The sequence below is a fragment of the Bufo bufo genome, chromosome 3, assembly GCF_905171765.1.
Source record: "Bufo bufo chromosome 3, aBufBuf1.1, whole genome shotgun sequence".
Taxonomy (NCBI): Eukaryota; Metazoa; Chordata; class Amphibia; order Anura; family Bufonidae; genus Bufo; species Bufo bufo.
The window spans coordinates 702,471,232-702,487,837 of record NC_053391.1 but is presented as its reverse complement, the minus strand read 5'-3'; positions in this window follow the sequence as shown (position 1 = coordinate 702,487,837).

The window sequence follows — 16,606 nt, the reverse complement described above, 5'->3', positions numbered from 1 at the left end:
CTGTGAGGAGCAGTATACTGTATACAGTGATGAGGCGGTGTGTACAGTGTACTATAGTGGAGTACAGCAGTGATGTGTACAGATCAGGAGGTCTGTGAGGAGCAGTATACTGTATACAGTGATGAGGCGGTGTGTACAGTGTGTACTATAGTGGAGTACAGCAGTGATGTGTACAGATCAGGAGGTCTGTGAGGGGCAGTATACAGTGATGAGGCGGTGTGTACAGTGTGTACTATAGTGGAGTACAGCAGTGATGTGTACAGATCAGGAGGTCTGTGAGGAGCAGTATACTGTATACAGTGATGAGGCGGTGTGTACAGTGTACTATAGTAGAGTACAGCAGTGATGTGTACAGATCAGGAGGTCTGAGAGGGGCAGTATACTGTATACAGTGATGAGGCGGTGTGTACAGTGTACTATAGTGGAGTACAGCAGTGATGTGTACAGATCAGGAGGTCTGTGAGGAGCAGTATACTGTATACAGTGATGAGGCGGTGTGTACAGTGTACTATAGTGGAGTACAGCAGTGATGTGTACAGATCAGGAGGTCTGTGAGGGGCAGTATACTGTATACAGTGATGAGGCGGTGTGTACAGTGTACTATAGTGGAGTACAGCAGTGATGTGTACAGATCAGGAGGTCTGTGAGGAGCAGTATACTGTATACAGTGATGAGGCGGTGTGTACAGTGTACTATAGTGGAGTACAGCAGTGATGTGTACAGATCAGGAGGTCTGTGAGGGGCAGTATACTGTATACAGTGATGAGGCGGTGTGTACAGTGTACTATAGTGGAGTACAGCAGTGATGTGTACAGATCAGGAGGTCTGTGAGGAGCAGTATACTGTATACAGTGATGAGGCGGTGTGTACAGTGTACTATAGTGGAGTACAGCAGTGATGTGTACAGATCAGGAGGTCTGTGAGGAGCAGTATACTGTATACAGTGATGAGGCGGTGTGTACAGTGTACTATAGTGGAGTACAGCAGTAATGTGTACAGATCAGGAGGTCTGTGAGGAGCAGTATACTGTATACAGTGATGAGGCGGTGTGTACAGTGTGTACTATAGTGGAGTACAGCAGTGATGTGTACAGATCAGGAGGTCTGTGAGGGGCAGTATACTGTATACAGTGATGAGGCGGTGTGTACAGTGTACTATAGTGGAGTACAGCAGTGATGTGTACAGATCAGGAGGTCTGTGAGGAGCAGTATACTGTATACAGTGATGAGGCGGTGTGTACAGTGTGTACTATAGTGGAGTACAGCAGTGATGTGTACAGATCAGGAGGTCTGTGAGGGGCAGTATACTGTATACAGTGATGAGGCGGTGTGTACAGTGTGTACTATAGTGGAGTACAGCAGTGATGGGTACAGATCAGGAGGTCTGTGAGGGGCAGTATACTGTATACAGTGATGAGGCGGTGTGTACAGTGTACTATAGTGGAGTACAGCAGTGATGTGTACAGATCAGGAGGTCTGTGAGGGGCAGTATACTGTATACAGTGATGAGGCGGTGTGTACAGTGTGTACTATAGTGGAGTACAGCAGTGATGTGTACAGATCAGGAGGTCTGTGAGGAGCAGTATACTGTATATAGTGATGAGGCGGTGTGTACAGTGTGTACTATAGTGGAGTACAGCAGTGATGTGTACAGATCAGGAGGTCTGTGAGGAGCAGTATACTGTATACAGTGATGAGGCGGTGTGTACAGTGTGTACTATAGTGGAGTACAGCAGTGATGTGTACAGATCAGGAGGTCTGTGAGGAGCAGTATACTGTATATAGTGATGAGGCGGTGTGTACAGTGTACTATAGTGGAGTACAGCAGTGATGTGTACAGATCAGGAGGTCTGTGAGGGGCAGTATACTGTATACAGTGATGAGGCGGTGTGTACAGTGTGTACTATAGTGGAGTACAGCAGTGATGTGTACAGATCAGGAGGTCTGTGAGGAGCAGTATACTGTATACAGTGATGAGGCGGTGTGTACAGTGTACTATAGTGGAGTACAGCAGTGATGTGTACAGATCAGGAGGTCTGTGATGGGCAGTATACTGTATACAGTGATGAGGCGGTGTGTACAGTGTACTATAGTGGAGTACAGCAGTGATGTGTACAGATCAGGAGGTCTGTGAGGAGCAGTATACTGTATACAGTGATGAGGCGGTGTGTACAGTGTGTACTATAGTGGAGTACAGCAGTGATGTGTACAGATCAGGGGGTCTGTGAGGAGCAGTATACTGTATACAGTGATGAGGCGGTGTGTACAGTGTACTATAGTGGAGTACAGCAGTGATGTGTACAGATCAGGAGGTCTGTGAGGGGCAGTATACTGTATACAGTGATGAGGCGGTGTGTACAGTGTGTACTATAGTGGAGTACAGCAGTGATGTGTACAGATCAGGGGGTCTGTGAGGGGCAGTATACTGTATACAGTGATGAGGCGGTGTGTACAGTGTACTATAGTGGAGTACAGCAGTGATGTGTACAGATCAGGAGGTCTGTGAGGAGCAGTATACTGTATACAGTGATGAGGCGGTGTGTACAGTGTACTATAGTGGAGTACAGCAGTGATGTGTACAGATCAGGAGGTCTGTGAGGAGCAGTATACTGTATACAGTGATGAGGCGGTGTGTACAGTGTACTATAGTGGAGTACAGCAGTGATGTGTACAGATCAGGAGGTCTGTGAGGAGCAGTATACTGTATACAGTGATGAGGCGGTGTGTACAGTGTTCTATAGTGGAGTACAGCAGTGATGTGTACAGATCAGGAGGTCTGTGAGGAGCAGTATACTGTATACAGTGATGAGGCGGTGTGTACAGTGTGTACTATAGTGGAGTACAGCAGTGATGTGTACAGATCAGGAGGTCTGTGAGGAGCAGTATACTGTATACAGTGATGAGGCGGTGTGTACAGTGTACTATAGTGGAGTACAGCAGTGATGTGTACAGATCAGGAGGTCTGTGAGGAGCAGTATACTGTATACAGTGATGAGGCGGTGTGTACAGTGTACTATAGTGGAGTACAGCAGTGATGTGTACAGATCAGGAGGTCTGTGAGGAGCAGTATACTGTATACAGTGATGAGGCGGTGTGTACAGTGTGTACTATAGTGGAGTACAGCAGTGATGTGTACAGATCAGGAGGTCTGTGAGGAGCAGTATACTGTATACAGTGATGAGGCGGTGTGTACAGTGTACTATAGTAGAGTACAGCAGTGATGTGTACAGATCAGGAGGTCTGTGAGGGGCAGTATACTGTATACAGTGATGAGGCGGTGTGTACAGTGTACTATAGTGGAGTACAGCAGTGATGTGTACAGATCAGGAGGTCTGTGAGGAGCAGTATACTGTATACAGTGATGAGGCGGTGTGTACAGTGTGTACTATAGTGGAGTACAGCAGTGATGTGTACAGATCAGGAGGTCTGTGAGGAGCAGTATACTGTATACAGTGATGAGGCGGTGTGTACAGTGTACTATAGTGGAGTACAGCAGTGATGTGTACAGATCAGGAGGTCTGTGAGGGGCAGTATACTGTATACAGTGATGAGGCGGTGTGTACAGTGTACTATAGTGGAGTACAGCAGTGATGTGTACAGATCAGGAGGTCTGTGAGGAGCAGTATACTGTATACAGTGATGAGGCGGTGTGTACAGTGTACTATAGTGGAGTACAGCAGTGATGTGTACAGATCAGGAGGTCTGTGAGGAGCAGTATACTGTATACAGTGATGAGGCGGTGTGTACAGTGTGTACTATAGTGGAGTACAGCAGTGTGTACAGATCAGGAGGTCTGTGAGGGGCAGTATACTGTATACAGTTATGAGTCGGTGTGTACAGTATACTATAGTGGAGTACAGCAATGATGTGTACAGATCAGGAGGTCTGTGAGGGGCAGTATACTGTATACAGTGATGAGGCGGTGTGTACAGTGTACTATAGTGGAGTACAGCAGTGATGTGTACAGATCAGGAGGTCTGTGAGGGGCAGTATACTGTATAAAGTGATGAGGCGGTGTGTACAGTGTACTATAGTGGAGTACAGCAGTGATGTGTACAGATCAGGAGGTCTGTGAGGAGCAGTATACTGTATACAGTGATGAGGCGGTGTGTACAGTGTACTATAGTGGAGTACAGCAGTGATGTGTACAGATCAGGAGGTCTGTGAGGAGCAGTATACTGTATACAGTGATGAGGCGTTGTGTACAGTGTACTATAGTGGAGTACAGCAGTGATGTGTACAGATCAGGAGGTCTGTGAGGGGCAGTATACTGTATACAGTGATGAGGCGGTGTGTACAGTGTACTATAGTGGAGTACAGCAGTGATGTGTACAGATCAGGAGGTCTGTGAGGAGCAGTATACTGTATACAGTGATGAGGCGGTGTGTACAGTGTACTATAGTGGAGTACAGCAGTGATGTGTACAGATCAGGAGGTCTGTGAGGGGCAGTATACTGTATACAGTGATGAGGCGGTGTGTACAGTGTACTATAGTGGAGTACAGCAGTGATGTGTACAGATCAGGAGGTCTGTGAGGAGCAGTATACTGTATACAGTGATGAGGCGGTGTGTACAGTGTACTATAGTGGAGTACAGCAGTGATGTGTACAGATCAGGAGGTCTGTGAGGAGCAGTATACTGTATACAGTGATGAGGCGGTGTGTACAGTGTACTATAGTGGAGTACAGCAGTGATGTGTACAGATCAGGAGGTCTGTGAGGGGCAGTATACTGTATAAAGTGATGAGGCGGTGTGTACAGTGTACTATAGTGGAGTACAGCAGTAATGTGTACAGATCAGGAGGTCTGTGAGGGGCAGTATACTGTATACAGTGATGAGGCGGTGTGTACAGTGTGTACTATAGTGGAGTACAGCAGTGATGTGTACAGATCAGGAGGTCTGTGAGGGGCAGTATACTGTATACAGTGATGAGGCGGTGTGTACAGTGTGTACTATAGTGGAGTACAGCAGTGATGTGTACAGATCAGGAGGTCTGTGAGGAGCAGTATACTGTATACAGTGATGAGGCGGTGTGTACAGTGTGTACTATAGTGGAGTACAGCAGTGATGGGTACAGATCAGGAGGTCTGTGAGGGGCAGTATACTGTATACAGTGATGAGGCGGTGTGTACAGTGTGTACTATAGTGGAGTACAGCAGTGATGGGTACAGATCAGGAGGTCTGTGAGGAGCAGTATACTGTATACAGTGATGAGGCGGTGTGTACAGTGTACTATAGTGGAGTACAGCAGTGATGGGTACAGATCAGGAGGTCTGTGAGGAGCAGTATACTGTATACAGTGATGAGGCGGTGTGTACAGTGTACTATAGTGGAGTACAGCAGTGATGGGTACAGATCAGGAGGTCTGTGAGGAGCAGTATACTGTATACAGTGATGAGGCGGTGTGTACAGTGTACTATAGTGGAGTACAGCAGTGATGTGTACAGATCAGGAGGTCTGTGAGGAGCAGTATACTGTATACAGTGATGAGGCGGTGTGTACAGTGTGTACTATAGTGGAGTACAGCAGTGATGTGTACAGATCAGGAGGTCTGTGAGGAGCAGTATACTGTATACAGTGATGAGGCGGTGTGTACAGTGTACTATAGTGGAGTACAGCAGTGATGTGTACAGATCAGGAGGTCTGTGAGGGGCAGTATACTGTATACAGTGATTAGACGGTGTGTACAGTGTACTATAGTGGATTACAGCAGTGATGTGTACAGATCAGGAGGTCTGTGAGGGGCAGTATACTGTATACAGTGATGAGGCGGTGTGTACAGTGTGTACTATAGTGGAGTACAGCAGTGATGTGTACAGATCAGGAGATCTGTGAGGGGCAGTATACTGTATACAGTGATGAGGCGGTGTGTACAGTGTACTATAGTGGAGTACAGCAGTGATGTGTACAGATCAGGAGGTCTGTGAGGAGCAGTATACTGTATACAGTGATGAGGCGGTGTGTACAGTGTTCTATAGTGGAGTACAGCAGTGATGTGTACAGATCAGGAGGTCTGTGAGGAGCAGTATACTGTATACAGTGATGAGGCGGTGTGTACAGTGTACTATAGTGGAGTACAGCAGTGATGTGTACAGATCAGGAGGTCTGTGAGGGGCAGTATACTGTATACAGTGATGAGGCGGTGTGTACAGTGTACTATAGTGGAGTACAGCAGTGATGTGTACAGATCAGGAGGTCTGTGAGGGGCAGTATACTGTATACAGTGATGAGGCGGTGTGTACAGTGTACTATAGTGGAGTACAGCAGTGATGTGTACAGATCAGGAGGTCTGTGAGGAGCAGTATACTGTATACAGTGATGAGGCGGTGTGTACAGTGTACTATAGTGGAGTACAGCAGTGATGTGTACAGATCAGGAGGTCTGTGAGGAGCAGTATACTGTATACAGTGATGAGGCGGTGTGTACAGTGTACTATAGTGGAGTACAGCAGTGATGTGTACAGATCAGGAGGTCTGTGAGGAGCAGTATACTGTATACAGTGATGAGGCGGTGTGTACAGTGTACTATAGTGGAGTACAGCAGTGATGTGTACAGATCAGGAGGTCTGTGAGGGGCAGTATACTGTATACAGTGATGAGGCGGTGTGTACAGTGTACTATAGTGGAGTACAGCAGTGATGTGTACAGATCAGGAGGTCTGTGAGGAGCAGTATACTGTATACAGTGATGAGGCGGTGTGTACAGTGTGTACTATAGTGGAGTACAGCAGTGATGTGTACAGATCAGGAGGTCTGTGAGGAGCAGTATACTGTATACAGTGATGAGGCGGTGTGTACAGTGTGTACTATAGTGGAGTACAGCAGTGATGTGTACAGATCAGGAGGTCTGTGAGGAGCAGTATACTGTATACAGTGATGAGGCGGTGTGTACAGTGTACTATAGTGGAGTACAGCAGTGATGTGTACAGATCAGGAGGTCTGTGAGGCGCAGTATACTGTATACAGTGATGAGGCGGTGTGTACAGTGTACTATAGTGGAGTACAGCAGTGATGTGTACAGATCAGGGGGTCTGTGAGGAGCAGTATACTGTATACAGTGATGAGGCGGTGTGTACAGTGTGTACTATAGTGGAGTACAGCAGTGATGTGTACAGATCAGGAGGTCTGTGAGGAGCAGTATACTGTATACAGTGATGAGGCGGTGTGTACAGTGTTCTATAGTGGAGTACAGCAGTGATGTGTACAGATCAGGAGGTCTGTGAGGGGCAGTATACTGTATACAGTGATGAGGCGGTGTGTACAGTGTACTATAGTGGAGTACAGCAGTGATGTGTACAGATCAGGAGGTCTGTGAGGAGCAGTATACTGTATACAGTGATGAGGCGGTGTGTACAGTGTACTATAGTGGAGTACAGCAGTGATGTGTACAGATCAGGAGGTCTGTGAGGAGCAGTATACTGTATACAGTGATGAGGCGGTGTGTACAGTGTGTACTATAGTGGAGTACAGCAGTGATGTGTACAGATCAGGAGGTCTGTGAGGGGCAGTATACTGTATACAGTGATGAGGCGGTGTGTACAGTGTGTACTATAGTGGAGTACAGCAGTGATGTGTACAGATCAGGAGGTCTGTGAGGAGCAGTATACTGTATACAGTGATGAGGCGGTGTGTACAGTGTACTATAGTGGAATACAGCAGTGATGTGTACAGATCAGGAGGTCTGTGAGGGGCAGTATACTGTATACAGTGATGAGGCGGTGTGTACAGTGTACTATAGTGGAGTACAGCAGTGATGTGTACAGATCAGGAGGTCTGTGAGGGGCAGTATACTGTATACAGTGATGAGGCGGTGTGTACAGTGTACTATAGTGGAGTACAGCAGTGATGTGTACAGATCAGGAGGTCTGTGAGGAGCAGTATACTGTATACAGTGATGAGGCGGTGTGTACAGTGTGTACTATAGTGGAGTACAGCAGTGATGTGTACAGATCAGGAGGTCTGTGAGGAGCAGTATACTGTATACAGTGATGAGGCGGTGTGTACAGTGTGTACTATAGTGGAGTACAGCAGTGATGTGTACAGATCAGGAGGTCTGTGAGGAGCAGTATACTGTATACAGTGATGAGGCGGTGTGTACAGTGTACTATAGTGGAGTACAGCAGTGATGTGTACAGATCAGGAGGTCTGTGAGGAGCAGTATACTGTATACAGTGATGAGGCGGTGTGTACAGTGTTCTATAGTGGAGTACAGCAGTGATGTGTACAGATCAGGAGGTCTGTGAGGGGCAGTATACTGTATACAGTGATGAGGCGGTGTGTACAGTGTACTATAGTGGAGTACAGCAGTGATGTGTACAGATCAGGAGGTCTGTGAGGAGCAGTATACTGTATACAGTGATGAGGCGGTGTGTACAGTGTACTATAGTGGAGTACAGCAGTGATGTGTACAGATCAGGAGGTCTGTGAGGAGCAGTATACTGTATACAGTGATGAGGCGGTGTGTACAGTGTACTATAGTGGAGTACAGCAGTGATGTGTACAGATCAGGAGGTCTGTGAGGAGCAGTATACTGTATACAGTGATGAGGCGGTGTGTACAGTGTGTACTATAGTGGAGTACAGCAGTGATGTGTACAGATCAGGAGGTCTGTGAGGGGCAGTATACTGTATACAGTGATGAGGCGGTGTGTACAGTGTACTATAGTGGAGTACAGCAGTGATGTGTACAGATCAGGAGGTCTGTGAGGGGCAGTATACTGTATACAGTGATGAGGCGGTGTGTACTATAGTGGAGTACAGCAGTGATGTGTACAGATCAGGAGGTCTCTGAGGAGCAGTATACTGTATACAGTGATGAGGCGGTGTGTACAGTGTACTATAGTGGAGTACAGCAGTGATGTGTACAGATCAGGAGGTCTGTGAGGAGCAGTATACTGTATACAGTGATGAGGCGGTGTGTACTATAGTGGAGTACAGCAGTGATGTGTACAGATCAGGAGGTCTCTGAGGAGCAGTATACTGTATACAGTGATGAGGCGGTGTGTACAGTGTGTACTATAGTGGAGTACAGCAGTGATGTGTACAGATCAGGAGGTCTGTGAGGGGCAGTATACTGTATACAGTGATGAGGCGGTGTGTACAGTGTAATATAGTGGAGTACAGCAGTGTGTACAGATCAGGAGGTCTGTGAGGAGCAGTATACTGTATACAGTGATGAGGCGGTGTGTACAGTGGAGTACAGCAGTGATGTGTACAGATCAGGAGGTCTGTGAGGAGCAGTATACTGTATACAGTGATGAGGCGGTGTGTACAGTGTGTACTATAGTGGAGTACAGCAGTGATGTGTACAGATCAGGAGGTCTGTGAGGAGCAGTATACTGTATACAGTGATGAGGCGGTGTGTACAGTGTGTACTATAGTGGAGTACAGCAGTGATGTGTACAGATCAGGAGGTCTGTGAGGAGCAGTATACTGTATACAGTGATGAGGCGGTGTGTACAGTGTACTATAGTGGAGTACAGCAGTGATGTGTACAGATCAGGAGGTCTGCGAGGGGCAGTATACTGTATACAGTGATGAGGCGGTGTGTACAGTGTACTATAGTGGAGTACAGCAGTGATGTGTACAGATCAGGAGGTCTGTGAGGGGCAGTATACTGTATACAGTGATGAGGCGGTGTGTACAGTGTACTATAGTGGAGTACAGCAGTGATGTGTACAGATCAGGAGGTCTGTGAGTGGCAGAAAACTGTATACAGTGATGAGGCGGTGTGTACAGTGTACTATAGTGGAGTACAGCAGTGATGTGTACAGATCAGGGGGTCTGTGAGGGGCAGTATACTGTATACAGTGATGAGGCGGTGTGTACAGTGTACTATAGTGGAGTACAGCAGTGATGTGTACAGATCAGGAGGTCTGTGAGGAGCAGTATACTGTATACAGTGATGAGGCGGTGTGTACAGTGTACTATAGTGGAGTACAGCAGTGATGTGTACAGATCAGGAGGTCTGTGAGGAGCAGTATACTGTATACAGTGATGAGGCGGTGTGTACAGTGTGTACTATAGTGGAGTACAGCAGTGATGTGTACAGATCAGGAGGTCTGTGAGGAGCAGTATACTGTATACAGTGATGAGGCGGTGTGTACAGTGTGTACTATAGTGGAGTACAGCAGTGATGTGTACAGATCAGGAGGTCTGTGAGGAGCAGTATACTGTATACAGTGATGAGGCGGTGTGTACAGTGTACTATAGTGGAGTACAGCAGTGATGTGTACAGATCAGGAGGTCTGTGAGGAGCAGTATACTGTATACAGTGATGAGGCGGTGTGTACAGTGTTCTATAGTGGAGTACAGCAGTGATGTGTACAGATCAGGAGGTCTGTGAGGGGCAGTATACTGTATACAGTGATGAGGCGGTGTGTACATTGTGTACTATAGTGGAGTACAGCATTGATGTGTACAGATAAGGAGGTCTGTGAGGAGCAGTATACTGTATACAGTGATGAGGCGGTGTGTACAGTGTACTATAGTGGAGTACAGCAGTGATGTGTACAGATCAGGAGGTCTGTGAGGAGCAGTATACTGTATACAGTGATGAGGCGGTGTGTACATTGTGTACTATAGTGGAGTACAGCATTGATGTGTACAGATAAGGAGGTCTGTGAGGAGCAGTATACTGTATACAGTGATGAGGCGGTGTGTACAGTGTACTATAGTGGAGTACAGCAGTGATGTGTACAGATCAGGAGGTCTGTGAGGGGCAGTATACTGTATACAGTGATGAGGCGGTGTGTACAGTGTACTATAGTGGAGTACAGCAGTGATGTGTACAGATCAGGAGGTCTGTGAGGAGCAGTATACTGTATACAGTGATGAGGCGGTGTGTACATTGTGTACTATAGTGGAGTACAGCATTGATGTGTACAGATAAGGAGGTCTGTGAGGAGCAGTATACTGTATACAGTGATGAGGCGGTGTGTACAGTGTACTATAGTGGAGTACAGCAGTGATGTGTACAGATCAGGAGGTCTGTGAGGGGCAGTATACTGTATACAGTGATGAGGCGGTGTGTACAGTGTGTACTATAGTGGAGTACAGCAGTGATGTGTACAGATCAGGGGGTCTGTGAGGAGCAGTATACTGTATACAGTGATGAGGCGGTGTGTACAGTGTACTATAGTGGAGTACAGCAGTGATGTGTACAGATCAGGAGGTCTGTGAGGAGCAGTATACTGTATACAGTGATGAGGCGGTGTGTACAGTGTACTATAGTGGAGTACAGCAGTGATGTGTACAGATCAGGAGGTCTGTGAGGAGCAGTATACTGTATACAGTGATGAGGCGGTGTGTACAGTGTGTACTATAGTGGAGTACAGCAGTGATGTGTACAGATCAGGAGGTCTGTGAGGGGCAGTATACTGTATACAGTGATGAGGCGGTGTGTACAGTGTACTATAGTGGAGTACAGCAGTGATGTGTACAGATCAGGAGGTCTGTGAGGGGCAGTATACTGTATACAGTGATGAGGCGGTGTGTACTATAGTGGAGTACAGCAGTGATGTGTACAGATCAGGAGGTCTCTGAGGAGCAGTATACTGTATACAGTGATGAGGCGGTGTGTACAGTGTACTATAGTGGAGTACAGCAGTGATGTGTACAGATCAGGAGGTCTGTGAGGAGCAGTATACTGTATACAGTGATGAGGCGGTGTGTACTATAGTGGAGTACAGCAGTGATGTGTACAGATCAGGAGGTCTGTGAGGGGCAGTATACTGTATACAGTGATGAGGCGGTGTGTACAGTGTGTACTATAGTGGAGTACAGCAGTGATGTGTACAGATCAGGAGGTCTGTGAGGGGCAGTATACTGTATACAGTGATGAGGCGGTGTGTACAGTGTAATATAGTGGAGTACAGCAGTGTGTACAGATCAGGAGGTCTGTGAGGAGCAGTATACTGTATACAGTGATGAGGCGGTGTGTACAGTGGAGTACAGCAGTGATGTGTACAGATCAGGAGGTCTGTGAGGAGCAGTATACTGTATACAGTGATGAGGCGGTGTGTACAGTGTACTATAGTGGAGTACAGCAGTGATGTGTACAGATCAGGAGGTCTGTGAGTGGCAGAAAACTGTATACAGTGATGAGGCGGTGTGTACAGTGTACTATAGTGGAGTACAGCAGTGATGTGTACAGATCAGGGGGGTCTGTGAGGGGCAGTATACTGTATACAGTGATGAGGCGGTGTGTACAGTGTACTATAGTGGAGTACAGCAGTGATGTGCACAGATCAGGAGGTCTGTGAGGAGCAGTATACTGTATACAGTGATGAGGCGGTGTGTACAGTGTACTATAGTGGAGTACAGCAGTGATGTGTACAGATCAGGAGGTCTGTGAGTAGCAGTATACTGTATACAGTGATGAGGCGGTGTGTACAGTGTACTATAGTGGAGTACAGCAGTGATGTGTACAGATCAGGAGGTCTGTGAGGGGCAGTATACTGTATACAGTGATGAGGCGGTGTGTACAGTGTACTATAGTGGAGTACAGCAGTGATGTGTACAGATCAGGAGGTCTGTGAGGGGCAGTATACTGTATACAGTGATGAGGCGGTGTGTACAGTGTACTATAGTGGAGTACAGCAGTGATGTGTACAGATCAGGAGGTCTGTGAGGAGCAGTATACTGTATACAGTGATGAGGCGGTGTGTACAGTGTACTATAGTGGAGTACAGCAGTGATGTGTACAGATCAGGAGGTCTGTGAGAAGCAGTATACTGTATACAGTGATGAGGCGGTGTGTACAGTGTACTATAGTGGAGTACAGCAGTGATGTGTACAGATCAGGAGGTCTGTGAGGGGCAGTATACTGTATACAGTGATGAGGCGGTGTGTACAGTGTACTATAGTGGAGTACAGCAGTGATGTGTACAGATCAGGAGGTCTGTGAGGAGCAGTATACTGTATACAGTGATGAGGCGGTGTGTACACTGTACTATAGTGGATTACAGCAGTGATGTGTACAGATCAGGAGGTCTGTGAGGGGCAGTATACTGTATACAGTGATGAGGCGGTGTGTACAGTGTACTATAGTGGAGTACAGCAGTGATGTGTACAGATCAGGAGGTCTGTGAGGAGCAGTATACTGTATACAGTGATGAGGCGGTGTGTACAGTGTACTATAGTGGAGTACAGCAGTGATGTGTACAGATCAGGAGGTCTGTGAGGGGCAGTATACTGTATACAGTGATGAGGCGGTGTGTACAGTGTACTATAGTGGAGTACAGCAGTAAAGTGTACAGATCAGGGGGTCTGTGAGGGGCAGTATACTGTATACAGTGATGAGGCGGTGTGTACAGTGTGTACTATAGTGGAGTACAGCAGTGATGTGTACAGATCAGGAGGTCTGTGAGGAGCAGTATACTGTATACAGTGATGAGGCGGTGTGTTCAGTGTACTATAGTGGAGTACAGCAGTGATGTGTACAGATCAGGAGGTCTGTGAGGAGCAGTATACTGTATACAGTGATGAGGCGGTGTGTACATTGTGTACTATAGTGGAGTACAGCAGTGATGTGTTCAGATCAGGAGGTCTGTGAGGGGCAGTATACTGTATACAGTGATGAGGCGGTGTGTACAGTGTGTACTATAGTGGAGTACAGCAGTGATGTGTACAGATCAGGAGGTCTGTGAGGAGCAGTATACTGTATACAGTGATGAGGCGGTGTGTACAGTGTACTATAGTGGAGTACAGCAGTGATGTGTACAGATCAGGAGGTCTGTGAGGGGCAGTATACTGTATACAGTGATGTGGCGGTGTGTACAGTGTACTATAGTGGAGTACAGCAGTGATGTGTACAGATCAGGAGGTCTGTGAGGAGCAGTATACTGTATACAGTGATGAGGCGGTGTGTACAGTGTACTATAGTGGAGTACAGCAGTGATGTGTACAGATCAGGAGGTCTGTGAGGAGCAGTATACTGTATACAGTGATGAGGCGGTGTGTACGGTGTACTATAATGGAGTACAGCAGTGATGTGTACAGATCAGGAGGTCTGTGAGGGGCAGTATACTGTATACAGTGATGAGGCGGTGTGTACAGTGTACTATAGTGGAGTACAGCAGTGATGTGTACAGATCAGGAGGTCTGTGAGGCGCAGTATACTGTATACAGTGATGAGGCGGTGTGTACAGTGTACTATAGTGGAGTACAGCAGTGATGTGTACAGATCAGGGGGTCTGTGAGGAGCAGTATACTGTATACAGTGATGAGGCGGTGTGTACAGTGTGTACTATAGTGGAGTACAGCAGTGATGTGTACAGATCAGGAGGTCTGTGAGGGAGCAGTATACTGTATACAGTGATGAGGCGGTGTGTACAGTGTACTATAGTGGAGTACAGCAGTGATGTGTACAGATCAGGAGGTCTGTGAGGGGCAGTATACTGTATACAGTGATGAGGCGGTGTGTACAGTGTACTATAGTGGAGTACAGCAGTGATGTGTACAGATCAGGGGGTCTGTGAGGGGCAGTATACTGTATACAGTGATGAGGCGGTGTGTACAGTGTACTATAGTGGAGTACAGCAGTGATGTGTACAGATCAGGAGGTCTGTGAGGCGCAGTATACTGTATACAGTGATGAGGCGGTGTGTACAGTGTACTATAGTGGAGTACAGCAGTGATGTGTACAGATCAGGGGGTCTGTGAGGAGCAGTATACTGTATACAGTGATGAGGCGGTGTGTACAGTGTGTACTATAGTGGAGTACAGCAGTGATGTGTACAGATCAGGAGGTCTGTGAGGAGCAGTATACTGTATACAGTGATGAGGCGGTGTGTACAGTGTACTATAGTGGAGTACAGCAGTGATGTGTACAGATCAGGAGGTCTGTGAGGGGCAGTATACTGTATACAGTGATGAGGCGGTGTGTACAGTGTTACTATAGTGGAGTACAGCAGTGATGTGTACAGATCAGGGGGTCTGTGAGGAGCAGTATACTGTATACAGTGATGAGGCGGTGTGTACAGTGTGTACTATAGTGGAGTACAGCAGTGATGTGTACAGATCAGGAGGTCTGTGAGGAGCAGTATACTGTATACAGTGATGAGGCGGTGTGTACAGTGTACTATAGTGGAGTACAGCAGTGATGTGTACAGATCAGGGGGTCTGTGAGGAGCAGTATACTGTATACAGTGATGAGGTGGTGTATACAGTGTGTACTATAGTGGAGTACAGCAGTGATGTGTACAGATCAGGAGGTCTGTGAGGAGCAGTATACTGTATACAGTGATGAGGCGGTGTGTACAGTGTGTACTATAGTGGAGTACAGCAGTGATGTGTACAGATCAGGGGGTCTGTGAGGAGCAGTATACTGTATACAGTGATGAGGCGGTGTGTACAGTGTACTATAATGGAGTACAGCAGTGATGTGTACAGATCAGGAGGTCTGTGAGGCGCAGTATACTGTATACAGTGATGAGGTGGTGTGTACAGTGTACTATAGTGGAGTACAGCAGTGATGTGTACAGATCAGGGGGTCTGTGAGGGGCAGTATACTGTATACATTGATGAGGCGGTGTGTACAGTGTACTATAGTGGAGTACAGCAGTGATGTGTACAGATCAGGGGGGTCTGTGAGGAGCAGTATACTGTATACAGTGATGAGGCGGTGTGTACAGTGTACTATAGTGGAGTACAGCAGTGATGTGTACAGATCAAGAGGTCTGTGAGGAGCAGTATACTGTATACAGTGATGAGGCGGTGTGTACAGTGTACTATAGTGGAGTACAGCAGTGATGTGTACAGATCAGGAGGTCTGTGAGGAGCAGTATACTGTATACAGTGATGAGGCGGTGTGTACAGTGTACTATAGTGGAGTACAGCAGTGATGTGTACAGATCAGGAGGTCTGTGAGGAGCAGTATACTGTATACAGTGATGAGGCGGTGTGTACAGTGTACTATAGTGGAGTACAGCAGTGATGTGTACAGATCAGGAGGTCTGTGAGGAGCAGTATACTGTATACAGTGATGAGGCGGTGTGTACAGTGTACTATAGTGGAGTACAGCAGTGATGTGTACAGATCAGGAGGTCTGTGAGGAGCAGTATACTGTATACAGTGATGAGGCGGGGTGTGTAGAGTGTACTATAGTGGAGTACAGCAGTGATGTGTACAGATCAGGAGGTCTGTGAGGAGCAGTATACTGTATACAGTGATGAGGCGGTGTGTACAGTGTGTACTATAGTGGAGTACAGCAGTGATGTGTACAGATCAGGAGGTCTGTGAGGAGCAGTATACTGTATACAGTGATGAGGCGGTGTTACAGTGTGTACTATAGTGGAGTACAGCAGTGATGTGTACAGATCAGGAGGTCTGTGAGGAGCAGTATACTGTATACAGTGATGAGGCGGTGTGTACAGTGTACTATAGTGGAGTACAGCAGTGATGTGTACTGATCAGGAGGTCTGTGAGGGACTGTATACAGTGATGAGGCGGTGTGTACAGTGTGTACTATAGTGGAGTACAGCAGTGATGTGTACAGATCAGGAGGTCTGTGAGGAGCAGTATACTGTATACAGTGATGAGGCGGTGTGTTACAGTGTGTACTATAGTGGAGTACAGGCATGATGTGTACAGATCAGGGGTCTGTGAGG